The following is a 16,842-nucleotide window of genomic DNA, read 5'->3' on the forward strand; positions in this document are numbered from 1 at the left end:
AACAAACCAAAGATTTAGATTTAAGAATTATGTATCCTGAATTGGCTCACAAAATTCCAACTCAATCCAACATTTAATGAAGTCGTAAATGCAATTTTATTATGGCTGCACGTGAAATTAGAGGAATAACAAAATCCCACTTCCTACTCTTAGAGAACTTGTTCAATGTACCTTCCTCCATTACTCACACCATTTGTTGAACATATGTACCTTTGGTATCATTTTATTACCTCAGTTGTTCAAGAGAAATCTGATTGATCTTTTAGATGTTTCAAACTTTTTAAAGTCATTCCATAAGGAAGGAACTTTGTCAATGATTCAAGATAGAATCATTAACTTTCATCTACATCCATATTGTGTTTGTTCATAGATATTAAGCATACATTCAATTTATGCACTTGTTTCATAAAAGGCCTACTGTCAATCATCCGATAATTATAAAAATAATTGACAAGAAATTTCTTATTTTATCCCATCATGTAGTTTAAAAAAAGATTCACACACGTACCTTTTAAGATGAGTCCCATTCAAATATAACCCTCATACTTGTTTTCTAACGGGCTTTAGCAATGATCTCATCTTCCCTATTGGTTGGGATTGGGGTGTTGAAGACATACATACCTTTTTCAAGGTGTGATGATTGGAGACGCCACTGCAAAAATAAAGAAATACCTGATAATTTGAGTGTGATGATATTGCAAGAAAGAACAAAAAACAAATTAAGAAAAGTGCAATTTTCCAAGGTATGCATATAAAACACTAAACATTAGGCTCGACTCATCCCTAACAATATATGTAGATATTGGATGGAATATAGTGTACAAAGAATCTGGTGACTCCTTTATTTTTATTTTTTTTTTTGTTTTGTAGTGTTTTTCTTCATTTAGATTGGTTTTATTAATAGATCATCTCATCCCTTTTAGTGAAGATATTTAACCTTTAAATGATATACATCCCTTAAACCTTGGTGAAGACTCACTTCTCATGGCTTTCGATGAAAAGTCACTTCTCATGTCTCTTTATGATGAGTTGCTTCTATTCATACATACACTTTATATGAATAGACACATATTTTCATGAAAGGATACAATCTTTCATTAATTTTGGACATCTTTCATAGATTATACTCCCTCTATACTCATATATAAGCAAAAAAGTCCTCTTGTTTCTTGGACTCAATTTAAGAAAATCTAACTAATTTCACCCCTATTTATTGATGTCTTTCCTAAAACAATCTTCATTTAATTGTAATTCAATTTTTATGGAGTCATTTTTATTCAAGGTATCAGGTTTGAATGGAGGACATTTTAAGAATAACCTTACTTTCTACTTGAGATTAGTAAAATTAAATGATTTCCACTAACTTTCTTAATCTATGGGAAGTAATTATTTTTACTTATATATGAGACCAGAGAGAGTATTAATCTTTGTCGTATATATATATATATATATATATATATATATATATATATATATATATAATTCCTTCCAATTCTGTGAATTTCAATTGGAAACTGCAAAAGTTTATGTCATGGTGTTATGTTATTTTGTGTCTACATATTTCTAACTTAATAAATATAATATAGGTATCGATATAAGTACTTAAATTCATTAAAAAAGACTAACCTAATTTATGTATAATGTGCAACCATATCTACTCATCATTCAAAAGTAAATAGCACAATATATGAAGATCTTTTATCCCTACCAAAAGCAACAAGGAATTTTTTCTGCAACTCAAAATTAATTTTCCTTCTAAATAAACTTTTACCTTAAACTGAAAAAATTAAGTTGGAGAGAATGTCCAATAAAGAATCATAGGAAAAAGAATGTACTATACATATTAATCTATGAATGTTTAACACTATAGATTTGTCAACAAAGGCGTACTTTACTAGTTAATAGACTTAATTGTACATTTGATGTCTTTACTTTATCGGTTTTCTTAGGAATGTTCATAAACTGATTTTATCAAATAACTTTATGAATAAATCAAGCAAAAAACTGAAAATCAAATAAACCAAAAGTTGAACAAATTAAAATATAATAAACCCATTTGTTTTGGATAAAATCAGATTTTGGATTTCATTTTGAAATTCAATCTAATCCAACTCAAACCAAATTTATACATAAATATATTTATCTGATTAAAAATTTATATTAAAACTCAAGTTTACATTTTTTTCTTCTATAGAGAATTTATAAAACTATTGCATAACTTATACTTATCGTATAAAAAAAATTTATAAACTTTACCAGTATAAAAAGTCATGTATGTCTAGATTTGGATGAGGTATGACTCAAAATCCAAAGTTAATCATATAGAGAGAAATGTTCATTTTACTGAAGGATGTTCATACAAGACGAAAAACAAAAATCATTACACACTCTCGTTTTTCCATTAGTTTTCTCGACAAATCAATGAGTTAAATTATAAGTGACCCCAACTTTTAAAGCTTATGAAGCCTATTTTGCAATGTTATCTCCCAAATTTGAGTAGCATCTCTACTATGATACCAGTTATGAAAACAATGCACGAATTCTAAAATGCAACACTTAGCAGAAGGGTCAATTTGTAAAGTTCATATAGCAATTCAATTCTAATCCATATATAACGTATTTTATATATATTCATATTCCCCAAGAGTCTACTTTTCAAATATAATTTTATTTTCATCAAACGTTATGTGAATCAAACAAAGTAAAAAACTGTGTGAAGTATGTCAAAGTTGAAATTTGTAAAACAGCATGTGTGCACAAACTTTCAACACCAAATAATTTAGAAATGACTCTAAGAGCCCATACTCATGGAGGATAACCTCCCAAACCAAAATTGACATTAAAGAAAATAGAAACTCTCAATACCTTGAGAGATTTGAAGTCTTCTAGAGTTCAAGAAAATGCAAAACAAAATGGATTGATGAAAAACCCTTGTCTGCTAGAGCTCCCTCCTTGAATTTGATGTCCAAGGGACAAGATTTGAGTTGTAAAGGTGAGAACTTGAGGTAGGATGACCATGAAGTTAGATAGAGAACACAAGGCAAGAGATAAAAGCTCTCTTATCTCTCCTAAAACTCTAGAAGTGGCTGCGCATGAATGAGGACCAAGCGAGAGTGTTTACATTTCTTGTATTGTAACCCTACATCTTAGAGTTTTGGGTCATACCCCATTGGCCCATTAGGTTTTTGGGTCCAAATTTGTTTCATTAGGATTAATTAAAGTTTCATTATTCATCTTGCAAGAGACTTTAATCTTCTATCTTTCATTATATTCTACTCCTCCTCATTCCATTATAATTATCATGTAAGAGAAAAAAAATTCAAAATAATTGTCATTTTAGCTTTTTAATGTAACATTAATAAACTTTTTTTTACTTATATTCTTAAAATATTAATGGTAGACAAAAAAATCAATAAATGAATTAATGATGACCTCTAGTTTCCTTATATATTAAAAAATTATTCTAGACTCCTATCGTTAGTTAAGTGATAACGTGTCTATTAGAAATTTTAAAATGTAATTTCATGGGATTTGTGAAATCACCAATCTTTATTTAAAAACTAAATTACAATTTCTAATATTTAAAACTTACCTAAATCAATTAAAGATGACTTTTTTTGAATCCTAGAACCTTGTCGTGTCTCACCTCAATGCTTTTAGAAAAAAGATCAAATATATTAATAATTGGATGGGCAATAGACAGAAGAAGTGCCATAGCACCAAGCCTTAGTGAGTTCAAACAAATGCAAAAGTAAAATAAATCCACAAAGTTACTCACCCATGGTACACCTTCATGAATCTCCCTCCCTTCCTAATATCCTGTATGCACCACTGAAGGCATAGACCCACCTCTATGCTTAACTCAATGTTGACCTCTCGTTCCCCTTTTTCAATGTTTCAAAACGCTTCCCACTATCCTCGAACTCACAAGTACAAATTTAATCTTTTTAGGCTAAATTAACATTAATTGTTTTTCCATGTAGAACCACTAACCATCTTTCATCACAAGGATCTTGAAAATAAAATACTTGTTTAGCTTGTTTTGAGACGGAGGGAGTAATCTATTATTAGTTAGCTTTAATTAAGACAATTAAGGTTAATTAAATACTGGTTAACTAATTAATAATTAGAAACATCAATTATATTAGGTCTTTGTCTATTTAAATTATTTATATTAGGCCTACACTAATTAATTAGTTAATTTGGTGTTCAAAACTCTAATTTCTAAGGTTTTCACTAAACTTGTTTCTTTTTACAAAATTGTCATAAATTGGTTGACTTACAACTCCTTACTTTGACTTTGGTTGACTGTTTTTGACATTTGGTGGGCTAAGCCTAAATCTAATCACTCTTAAAACCTTCACTTCAATTTCTAATTTATGAAACCTACTACCAAATCAACTCATCATCCAAAATTAAATAGTACGTAGTATAGGAAGATCTTTTATCTATACCAAATAAAAAATTATTTCTGATGGAATTCAAAATTTCTTTACCTTCAATTTTTTATCTATGAAACCATTACTTAAAACTAAAAATGATAACATAGATTTGGCCAACTTTTTTTACCCTTCACATACGCACACACAGAAAAAAAAAATGTTGTCCCTTTTATTGAATTTGTACCTATATATCTGGCTCAATCCTGTAGCTTCCTCCTTGAGAAGGTAGGTTGGATTCATGTTACTTTTTTATGAAACCCAACCCTAAAAAACTTGGTCACAAACAAGTTGATTTTGATTAAGTGAATTGGTTCTGAACATCTAAATTTGTTTTAAACTTCTTAAAACTAAAGTTTTGAATAAGGACAAAATACAAATTATGAAAAATCACCTTGAAGCTACACTACTACAAGATTAGCTTTCTACATCGGTTAAAAGCACCATTCTACATCGATTGTCACACGTCAATGTAGCCGGCGATGTTGAAACTGTGTTGTCTTTCTACATCGGTTGAAGAACCGTCTTAGAATGCTGGTCATTCTACATCAGTTGTGCCCCCGAACCGATGTAGAATTATGCTCATTCCTTAGGGCTAGAAATATTTTTGAGCAAATATTTTTGAGCAAAATTAACTTGTGTTATTAATTACTGTATAAACCTTAGGGTTTTCTCATTCCTATCTTCTACAAATTCTCCTACAAGGCTAGAAATATTTTTCAGCAAATATACCAGATTTTGATTTTGATTCTTTTAGCATGCAACTCTATATTAATGCTGCTGCATTGTAATGATCACATTTGCAACTTACTAAAATGCGGCGCACCTTAGGCATTTGAATGCTTTTTGAATCACTGTATTTGGCGTATTTGGTTTGGCCGTTAGCCAATTCAATGCGTGGATATATATCGCACACCTACACCGGAGATATATATCAGTTATGGCTTTGTGTTCAATTTTTCTCAATCTTCATCTTCTGTTTTTTGTTTGTTTGACGATAGAAGCGTTAGGTGTGGCAAAGCCTTCAGTAGCTAGTTACCTTAGCCAGGAGATACTGGCAGAGCAAGAAGCTGATAGAGTGCATGAATTACCTGCGCAGCCTCCGGTGAAGTTCAACAATATGGTGGTTATATCACTGTTAATGAAACTCAAGGAAGAGCACTGTTCTATTTGTTTTTCGAGGCCACTCACAAACCAGAACAAAAACCCATTCTTTTATGGTTCAATGGAGGTACTTTTTTTTAATAACCCAGCTCTTCATGTATATATTTATATTGCAATCGTTTTTATTTAGTGTTCACTCTCATGACTAATACATGATAACTTAATGAAAGGTAAGGGTAATTTCTAGTGAATTTAGCTTTAAAATCTTGCACGCCACTCCTAACGCTTTTGATAACGACGTTTGTTCCTACTTCCTACATTCCCTTCTCTCTCTGCGTGTCTCTGTCTCTGTCTGCGGCTCCGTACGGGTTTCGGTACGTTCCATTTTTTTATCTCACACAGAAAGCGATACCCACTTTGCCTTTTTCCTCTCTCACTCTCCTCATCTGTATCACTGTTATTTGTCATTTAACTGACGTCATTTAGATTCGGGTACGTGAATGAATGCAATGTCGTTCCTTGTCTCTTTTACGATCGGAAATCTGCCTCGATTGATTCGTTTGTTGATTGATCTATGATTCTTCGGTTCTGACTTTTTCCTTTTCGGGATTCCTTTTATCCAGCTTGGTTGTGGTGTTTCGATTTAAAATTAAGATTTTGTTTTTGTTTTGTTTGGTTCTGATGTTGTTTTATTGGATTCTCTCGAAATTGCTTTTGTTGTTGTCAAATGTAGGTCCTTTTCTTTCTTGGTGTTAATGTTTTCTTTCCTCTTCTTTATTGATTGATCTATGGTTTTGGGTTTTGATCATTTGGGGAACAGATTCAGCTGCACAATCGTGTTTTTTATGGATTTCTTCTAGTGTAAGTCTTAGCTGTGGAAAGTTCTAGATTCCCTAAAGTTTGGGATTGTTGTTCTCTGTTTTTCCTTGATGCAGGGGTAATCTGAGTGATGTTGTAATCCAATAATAGTCTTGTTGTTTAGAGGGTAAAGGGTTTAGTTTGTTGATTGATCTGTAAACTTGGGTTAGTTTTTTATTTTGAATTTTTATTTTGGATTTTGTTCCCTAATTTAATCCATTTGAATAATTAGATTAATTGTGTTATACATGAATGCTTGATAAAGGTTGTAATGGCTTAGCTGGTGAGTATTCTTGATCCTGGGTTGGATTTGTTGTTATTAAAGGTGGTTCTTGTTTTTCCCTTGGTGCAGAGGCAATCTAGGTGCAAATTGCTTGTCTTGAATAGAATGCCAAGTACAAAGCTGTAGTCCTGTGTGGCGTTGAGATGTTGATTTTGGGAACATATTTTTGTTATTCTGGTTATGTTTTTGGGACTGTGGTTTAGGTATTGACTATTGATTTCTATGGGTTTAGGAGAAGAAGTATTAGCTCAAGAAGATGAGAGGGGTAGATGTTTTGAGCCTGAAACCTCTGAGGATGAGTGGCGGAAGTCTCGAACTAGATCTCTTAGGAGAAAAGCAATGACTGCTTCAACCAGACTCGCTTATAGTCTCAGGAAGCGTAATACACATGTAGCAAATAGTGACTTTGCTTCAATTTTCATAGAAGATGTCCGCGATGCTAACGAGGAAAAAGCTGTGAATTCATTTCGTCAGGTGCTACTTACAAGAGATCTGCTTCCAGATTCCCATGATGATTATCATGAAATGCTGAGGTAAATGAATTTGTCATAGAAGTTTCTTTTCTATTTGTGTGCTTTTTCTCTTTTAACTGCTCAATGTTATTGCTTTAGAGGTGTTAAATAAATGGAATATTATGGTCTATGTTGTTCATATCCTGTTAAATGTTGATTTATCTGCCAGAAGTGCAGTTTCTATTTTACCTTAATTGAGGAATATTAATCATGCAAAGTGCATCTAAAACATTGTCTGGAGTGGCATTTTGTAGCTTCTTCCTCAATAATTTACATGATTTTTCTTTCTTTGAAGTATTCTATATCTTTTCAATAGAGATCCCGATATTTGATTATTATTGATGTTCATTACAGAGATTCAGTAAATGCGCTATTAAAGGATTGTTCGTCTAAATTGCCATTCTTTGATGTTTGAAACCTTTTTTTCCTACAACTTCGGGCGAAAATTAAAATATGTATTTTTCTAGACATGTTGTTGTACAAAAGAAATATTTTTAGACTTGCAGTATATTAAAGGCTGGTGATGTTTTCATGCTGCAGGTTTCTGAAAGCCAGAAAGTTCGACATTGATAAAAAAGTCCAGATGTGGGCAGATATGTTGCATTGGAGGAAGGAGTATGGAGTAGATTCTATTTTACAGGTAAAGTTTGGTAATTGGTTGTTTACACCTTTTACTTTTTAAAGAAGCCATTGTATACTAATTGTTGCAGAAAGATTGAAGGAGCTTAGCAGAGTTTTGAACTAACAGCCACCCATAGTGTGTAATTCTAGAGAGGAGAAACCCTGCATATATCCCTTTTGGAAGATTTTCCAACATTATTTGTTTGATCATGAATCACTATAATCTTTCAATTACTGAATCATGAGTTTTGTGATAAATAATATGTAGGAATTTGTATATAAGGAGTATGAAGAGGTATAGTGTTATTATCCTCATGGCTACCATGGTGTGGACAAAGAGGGCCAACCAGTTTATATTGAAAGACTTGGCAAAGTTGAACCCAGCAAGTTGATGAGTGTCACGACAGTTGATCGATTTTTAAAATATCATGTTCAGGGATTTGAGAAAATGTTTAAAGAGAAATTCCCAGCATGTTCTATTGCAGCAAAGAGGCATATAGATAAAACAACAACAATACTTGATGTGCATGGAGTGGTAAATTCTATGCTTACAACAACATATCTGAATAATTAAAATAGCATCATGAAGAAGTCTAAACGTTTTATTACTTGGTATATTTTGCAGAATTGGGTTAGCTTTAGCAAAGTTGCACATGATCTTGTTATGCGTATGCAAAAAATTGATGGTGATAACTACCCTGAGGTAAGTAAATGTTATAAGAACCTGAATCTATCTTGATGAACAAATCATAGTTTATGCACTTCCTTTTTTCTTTTTTTCTTTTTTTTTGGTTTAGTGATCTTTAAAGTGACATTCTCAACTTAAGAATTTGATTCTGAGATCTTTTAAGGAAAATTCTTAAAAGAAAGAAAGAAAAGTAAACAAGTTTATGTTTGTTTGTAAATGGAGAGGAAAAAGGAGGCAAGCTATTCATGACAGGGGAAGGTGAATTTAGTACTAAGTAGGCCTCTGTATGTGGGTGCTTCTGCATATTCTTTTCTTTTCCTCCAAAGTTCAGTTTTTATTTGTTTTTTCTTTTATTTCCTTATACATGCATATTATCATGCAATATGTTCACAGGGTGCATGCATGTACATGAACTCAACTGCATGTAGGATTTAGGTCTGGAACCTGAATTAGGGATACAAATTGCAATTGTGTTCAATGAACCCACAATGCCATCCTAACATACTTCCTACAAATACAATAATACAATGATAATACTTAAATCATAGCATGCTCTGTAACCCCTACTGCAAAAACAAGGTTGCCATAGGTAATTTAGGTATACAGTCATTGTGCACTTCTTAAGTTGCTCATTTTCTTTTCAGACATTAAACCAAATGTTCATTGTTAATGCTGGTAGTGGGTTCAAGCTACTATGGAATACTGCAAAAGGTTTTCTTGATCCAATGACCACAGCCAAAATACATGAATTTATCTATTTTTCTTTGTATCTTTTCTCTTTAGAAAGGAACAAGCATTGTATAAATGATTCATGCTGAATCTACATGTTTTAGGCAATAAGTTTCAGAGCAGACTGTTACAGATTATAGACACAAGGTTTGTGTTTATGTTTGTACTGCCCCAGTTAATTAAGGGCTTCTATGTCTATTATAATGCCTATCATGTGAGCATTCCTTTTTGTCTTTTTTTCAACAGCCAACTTCCAGATTTCCTCGGCGGCAGTTGTTCGTGCCCAAATGATGGAGGGTGTCTTAGATCTGATAAGGGACCTTGGAATGATCCTGACATTTTGAAAGTATGGTATTATTAGGATTATGTATCCCACACTTGTATGAAATCACATTTAAGAATTATTGCTCAATTGCACAGCTAATACTCCCTTGTTCTATTTACAGCTATTGCATTCTAGAGAAGCAATGAAGCTAACAAAGTTTGGAAGTTCTTCTGTTGCTGATGGGGTTGATGTGAAGTCATATGCCAGCAAGGTCACACATAAATTTAGTGCCACTGCAGTATTTTGTTGTACAATTCACAAGTCTTATTCATACTCTTTTGCATGATGTAAAGATTTACTGATAGGTTCTTTCTTCATAGGTTAAAAGCACTGGAATATCTGAACCTTTATCAACGTCAGAAGTAAGATTGAATCCTTCAGCCTTCGTACAATCTGTTCCTTCTAGTGAAAAAGTGAGCTGAGTTTATATTTCCTTGTTTTTTGTTTTTATCTTTCTTAGTTTCTTATATATTTTATATGTTTTAGTTTTAAATCCTGAGCAGTTTTTCTTATATCCCAAACAAGAGGCTTTACTGACTGACTAGTGACTACTACACATTTTATACTTTTTTTAAAAGTATTTTGCTCATGCCATATTGAAAGGAAGTGAAACAAAGATTATGACTGATTTATGTTATGACATAGAGCTGACAATAATCTGACCTCTCCAGCTTGCTAATATCTAATCCTAGTGATTGGAGCCTTGACCAATCCAATGCAAATATTTTCTTGTACTTTTGAGAGTCTCATGTTTTTATAGGTTCATGGTCAAATCAAGTATCTTTAGTATCAGGTGTTGTGTTTTTCATACATTATGCCTTGCTTGAACAACTTTTGTAGGTGGAAATTATGCATTAGAGACTAGGAATTAATTTTGATGCAACACAAAATGTTACTCACGCTCATCTGATAGGAGAGAAACACAGAGCTCTATCATGGAGAAATAATAAGGACATAACATCCTTTTATTTCTCTCATTTCCCAGACTCTGTGAATGAAACTTACCTCTGGAATCTATTCCAGGAGTGGGGAAAAGTGTGGGAGGTGTTTATACCTCAATCAAAGAATAAACAGGGTCAACGTTATGGTTTTGTCCGCTTCAAAGGCGTGGAGGACGCAGGTTGGTTGGAGAGACAACAGGATAACAAAATCTACATAGAAGGGAAGAAGTTGTTTGTCAACAAACCCAAGTTTCAGAGAAGAGGTAAAAGGGAAGTGGGAAGAACAGGGGGTGAAGTGGTTCGAGTAAGGAAGGTATCCATGAATCCTATGGAACCCAAACAAGCCAGAATCAACAGTACGACCTCCACTAGTATGAAATCGTACGCTGAAGCTGTCAAGCACGACCATAAGACGAAAGAGAAGGAGATTACGATGCCTTTGATGGGGAAGAAGGGACCAGAAGTTCCTGATGTTTCCGTAGTTATTCAAACTGGGAAGGACAAAACTAGTTGGATAATCTCTGGGTGGGCCATTTAAAAAATAGAGGTATGTTTGAGAAGGCGGTGGATGAGGTTCAGGAGATGGTAGGTATGGATGTGAAGGTATCATACTGGGGGGACGACACCATTATCCTTTAAGATATGGACGAGGCTAAAGCAGACAAACTCAACCGCAGAGAACAATCCAACGGAGAGTCAACCATTTTTTCAATCCAGAAATGGACGCCGGAGATGAAGACTGAATTTAGGCTGATATGGATTCATATCTGGGGTGTTCCCCTGGAGATATGGGACACAGAGCACTTTCAGACCTTGCTTTCGACATTTGGAGAGATTGTTGACCTCGACGAGGAGACAGCGGACCGTTCGAGGCTTGAAGTCGCGCGGATTCTGATTCGCACAAAGGAGAAACCAATCTTCTCCAAATCGATGATGGCTATGGTTAATGACAACGAGCATCACTTGTTTCTGAGGGAGGAGGTAGCTCGACCTATCGGAAAACGAGGGTGGCGGCCGGAGTTAGAGACTTTTCCGCCATCATCGTTCACGACGGTAATGGAGGATTCCAACAAAGATTCCATTACTTGCATCCCTGACGGAGCCTCGTCGGAATACAGGAGGGACGGGCAGCGGCGAAGGTGGACCAACGACATCAATCTATGGTGTGCGGATTCCGAGGTCTCCTCTGATGGAGACGTGTCACCTCACCAGCGGGAGCTGCTTCCTGCTATGAGCCTGCTACACTGCGCCACGCGACAGGAGGTCTTCAACGGTCCTCTCACAGAGCCTTTGCATGGAAGCAGAATGGAGGCTCGTAGGATCTCCTCCCTTGCTCAGAAGACATTGCCGATTAAGGAAAAAGAAGACGCTGGCCCCAAGGAAGATGACATAGTCAAAGGCGCTGACCTTAGGGTCCTTCAATATAGCCCAGAGGATATTACTCCAGTCCTATGTACTGCGGTCAATACAAGTTTAAATTCCCCAACTAAAGTGAGTCACGGTTTTAATAATAGCATTCACAATAGGGGGCCAAAAGGGGTAATGCAGAATTTGGGCCTGAATATTAAAGGCCCAGAATCAATTGGAGAAGTAACTACCCATAACCTCAAGGTGTACTCTAGAAAAAAGGTGGGTGCAGGAAGTAGGTATTCGGGCCACACAAAGATTGCTGAGACTAGTAGGAATGACAATAAGTCATCACCTCTGGACATTGCAGATAGTGGCCTCATCTATAGGGAAGATGATGTGTCAGGGGGGGTCCACCCAGCTGATGTCGTTACACCTCAGACCCAGACCTGTCTCAGCCCTATTTCTTCAACCAGTTTCACCAATGCTCTTGCAGAGGATGAGGAGGTTTTCCACCATGAAGTAGCTAGACACCTGGGTTTGACTTTTGATGGTCACTTTAGCGAGGATGCGGTAGCTTCACCAGCTATGATGGGAAGGAATACTCTTGCCTCATGAATATTTTAACCTTTAATTCTAGAGGCTTGGGTGGGGTTGTTAAAAGGTCAGCCATTAGAAAGCTCACTTTGACTAACAATCTTGATGTTCTTTGCATCCAAGAAACAAAAATGGAGTCTATTGATAGAAAACTATGTCAGTATTTATGGGCTGACTGTGATGTTTCCTCGGAGTTTGCTCCTGCAACTAGTTCTGCTGGTGGCCTCTTATGTATATGGAACAATGACTCTTATATAGTAGACAGAAAGGAAGTAGGGAATGAGTTTATTTTTTTGGAAGGGAAGTGAATTAAGGACAACAAAAGGGTTTCCATAATCAATGTCTATGCACCCTGTGAACTTCAAAGAAAGAGGCAGCAATGGGAAGAGATCCTGCAGTTGAAGACAGCTTCACAAGCAGCCATGTGGTGTGTATTAGGTGACTTCAATTCTATAAGACACCAAGATGAGAGGGTGAGCTCAGCCCAGTCTGTAAGTGTGGATCCTAGCATTTCTGAATTCAATGCTTGGATTTCAGACATGAACTTAGAGGATGTTAGGTCTGTTGGGAGAAGATTCACTTGGTGCAGACCTAATGGCAGTGCTATGAGTAGACTGGACAGGTTCCTTATATCAGATGATTGGCTGCTGCAGTGGCCTGACTCTACACAGTATGTGCTTGACAGAGACTTTTCATACCACTGCCCCATCTTGTTGAAGTCAAAGAACATAGATTGGGGGCCAAAACCTTTCAAGGTTATGGATTGGTGGTTGAAGGACAAGGGCTTTCAGCAACTAGTTCAGCGGCAATGGGGCAATTATCATCCTCCAGGATGGGGAGGATATGTTCTGAATCATAAAATAAAACTCCTCAAATAGTGCATAAAGCAGTGGAGTTTAACAAATGGTGAAGCTAATGCTAGAAAAGTTATTATGATTAAAAAGGAGCTGAATGCTTTGGAGAATGATATAAATGACAGACCTCTATCCCAAGTGGAAGTCACTCTTAAGAAATCTCTTCAAGTCCAATTGTGGGAGGCAGCTTATGCATATGAATCTATGTTTAGACAAAAGGCTAGAGTTAAGTGGCTAAAATAAGGGGACAGCAACTCTACTTATTTTCACAGATTGATCAACCATAGAAGAAGAAAAAATGCTATACCAGGTATTTTCATGGATGGTGTGTGGATTCATGAACCTTGCAGGGTTAAAAATGCAGCTGTCCTTTGTTTCAAAGACAGATTTCTGGAGGAATGTTCTAACAGGCCAACACTGGATGGTGTTTTCTTCTCCTCTCTAGATCTAAGAGACAAAGAAAGCCTATTGTCCAGATTTAATGAATTGGAGATCAAATCTTCAGTTTGGGATTGTGGGGGGACAAAAGCCCTGGCCCGGATGGCTTGAATTTTAATTTCATTAAACACTTTTGGGAGATTTTGAAAACAGACATCATGAGATTCATGGATGAATTCTATATCAATGGATCCTTTCCAAAAGGAACTAATGCTTCCTTTATAGCCCTCATTCCAAAGATTAATGACCCCAATCTTTCAATGATTATAGACCCATCTCCCTTATAGGGTGTGTCTATAAAATTCTGGCAAAAGTTTTGGCCAAGAGGTTGGCTGCTGTATTACCTCACCTTATAGATGAAAGGCAAACGACTTTTATGAAGGGGAGACACATTCTTCATGGTGTCTTAATTGCCAATGAGGCTATAGCTAAGGCCAAATCTAGAAGTAAACCTTGCATGGTCTTCAAAGCGGACTTTGAAAAGGCATATGACTCGGTTTCTTGGGGTTTTCTTGACTACATGCTCATGAGGATGGGATTTTGTGAAAGGTGGAGGAAATGGATAAATGGTTGTCTAACTACTGCAACCATATCCATTTTAGTTAATGGGAGTCCATCTAAGGAGTTTACCCCTAAGAGAGGTCTAAGGCAAGGTGATCCCCTTGCACCTTTCCTCTTCAATATTGTAGCGGAAGGTCTCACAGGTTTGATGAGGTCAGTTGTGTCCAAAAATCTGTTCAGAAGCTACATAGTGGGATCCTTAAAAGAAGAAGTGAACATCCTCCAATATGCTGATGATAGCCTGTTTTTTGGAGATGCTACTAAGCATAATGTTAGAACCTTAAAATGTGTTATGAGGTGCTTTGAGGAGGCATCTGGCCTCAAGATAAATTACTCTAAAAGTCACTTTGGTTGTTTGGGTAAATCTGTAAGCTGGTGCAGGGAAGCTACCCAATTCCTTAACTGCAGTACTATGGATTTTCCTTTTATTTACCTTGGAATTCTAGTTGGGGTGTCCTCTAAGAGCTGGATTGTGTGGCAGCCTATTGTAAGGAATTTTGAAGTCAAACTTGCAAAATGGAAGCAAGGAACTCTATCAATGGGGGGCAGAATCACCCTTATTAATTCTGTCCTCTCAGCCTTACCTATTTGCCTTTTATCCTTCTTTAGGATCCCCAAAAAAGTGGTGCAAAAAATTGTCTCCATCCAGAGAAATTTTCTGTGGGGAGGTCACCAAGAGGCCAACAAGATTCCTTGGGTGAAGTGGGACAAAGTTTGTCTTCCTAAGAACAAAGGGGGTCTAGGGATTAAAGACCTATCTTTATTTAATGAAGCTTTACTTGGCAAATGGGGGTGGCAGTTGGCTAATAATCATGACCAACCTTGGTCTAGAATTTTAATCTCTAAGTATGGTGGGTGGAAGGAGGAACTTCACTTCCCAATGGTGGCAGGATTTGAAGAGCATCTTTCAGCAGCAACACAATGACTGTTTTATTGATAATTTAAAATGGAGGGTGGGAAGGGGGTCCAGTATCAGTTTCTGGAAGGATAAATGGATGGAGGACAACTGTAATCTCCAAGGAAAATATCCCCAATTATATTTAATAAGTAAACAGCAGAATTCATCAATCAATTCTATGGGAGATTTTGTGGAGGGTAGGTGGGAATGGAAGTTATCATGGAGAAGGGACTTTTTTGATCATGAAATTCACTTGGCAGCTGATTTCCTAGCTGAGATCGATTCTACTCACATTCACCAATCCAACAGAGATTTCCTTTGCTGGAAGCCAGATACTAATGGAATTTTTTCAACAAAATCTGCCTACAAAGTGCTGCAGGAGTCTCACCATAGTGATAGTGAAGACAATGTTCTTAAAAGTATGTGGAAATTGAAAATTCCTCCAAAAGTGAGTGCTTTTTCTTGGAGATTTTTCAAAAATAGACTTCCTACTAGGGACAATCTCAGAAAGAGACAGGTCACAATGTCGTCTTATAGCTGTCCTCTCTGTGACCATGAAGAAGAATCGATTTATCATCTTATGTTCAACTATGAAAAGACTAGGAGTCTTTGGTGGGAGACAATGAGATGGGTTAATAGAGTGGGTCCTCATTCCATAGATCCAAAGAATCACTTTTTACAATTCACCCAGTGGAATAGCAAAGCTAGGACAAACAAAAGATGGGAATTTTTGTGGCTAACCCTGTCCTTCTCCATTTGGTATCATAGAATGCCATGCTTTTCAAGAACCAGCCGTTCACTCCTGAAAAGGTCATGGATGATGCCTTGTTCCACACCTGGTCCTGGCTAAAATGTGTGGAGAAGGACTTCAATATGCATTTTACTTTCTGGTCAACCAATCTAAAGGATGTTTTTTCCTAGAGGGGATGGGTTTGTATTTTTGTGGGCTGCCTTCGGTCTCTCCTAATGGGATGCAGACTGTAATTGTCTTGCTTTTATCTTTGTATCTTCAGTACACCTAGTACTGAATTTCATATATAATATATTGATTTTTGCTGTGCAAAAAAAACAATTAACCAATGGTATAATTAGTAATATCCTCCATTAGAGACTATGTTAATTGAATTTGGGTTAATATGATGCCAAATTTTGTGCATTTTATTTTATTTGCATAATTTTTTTTTGTATGCATTCACGATATATATCATATATTAGCTGCTATGCGACTTCCTCTAGTTATCCATGATGCTATCTGTTATATATATAGCAGATTATTGGCTTTCACCATATTTGTGATCTGCAGTTGATAACACTGGTATCAAGTAATTTCAGTAGAATCCTGTAAATGCTAGTCCATTTTTAAAAAATAAAAAAATTGTACAATTTGAAAATGAAAAATTCAATGAGCATCAAAATGTTGTCTGTGCATTTCAGTAGAGCACTTCATTGCATGTTGAAAATGGACTACTTTTAAATTCAATCAATCTAGAATACAAAGATCATTTTGATTCCTGCTAGTGGTCCTTTGTTGATACTTGAAAGTAGGTCATTTGTAAGTTACACTGTAAATCCTGAGGTTTGTAGCATGTCTCTATATTTACACTTATTTCAAGCTCACCCTCTCTAAATTTACATTCACAACAAATT

The 16,842-nt window shown here is 35.7% G+C and overlaps 1 long non-coding RNA gene and 1 pseudogene across 1 annotated transcript; both read left to right on the forward strand.

Annotated features, from left to right (window-relative positions):
* The first annotated feature begins 5,379 nt into the window (after nucleotides 1-5,379).
* Nucleotides 5,380-9,323, forward strand: LOC114404522 (annotated as a pseudogene).
* A 155-nt stretch (nucleotides 9,324-9,478) lies between these two features.
* On the forward strand, nucleotides 9,479-9,959 carry LOC114404514. Its single transcript, XR_003665022.1, has 3 exons — nucleotides 9,479-9,580; nucleotides 9,681-9,770; nucleotides 9,880-9,959. It is a non-coding gene; the product is annotated as an uncharacterized LOC114404514 (long non-coding RNA).
* Nucleotides 9,960-16,842: the final 6,883 nt, after the last annotated feature.

Source organism: Glycine soja, unplaced genomic scaffold (genome assembly GCF_004193775.1).
Source record: "Glycine soja cultivar W05 unplaced genomic scaffold, ASM419377v2 tig00104482_3_pilon, whole genome shotgun sequence".
In the NCBI taxonomy this organism is placed as follows: domain Eukaryota; kingdom Viridiplantae; phylum Streptophyta; class Magnoliopsida; order Fabales; family Fabaceae; genus Glycine; species Glycine soja.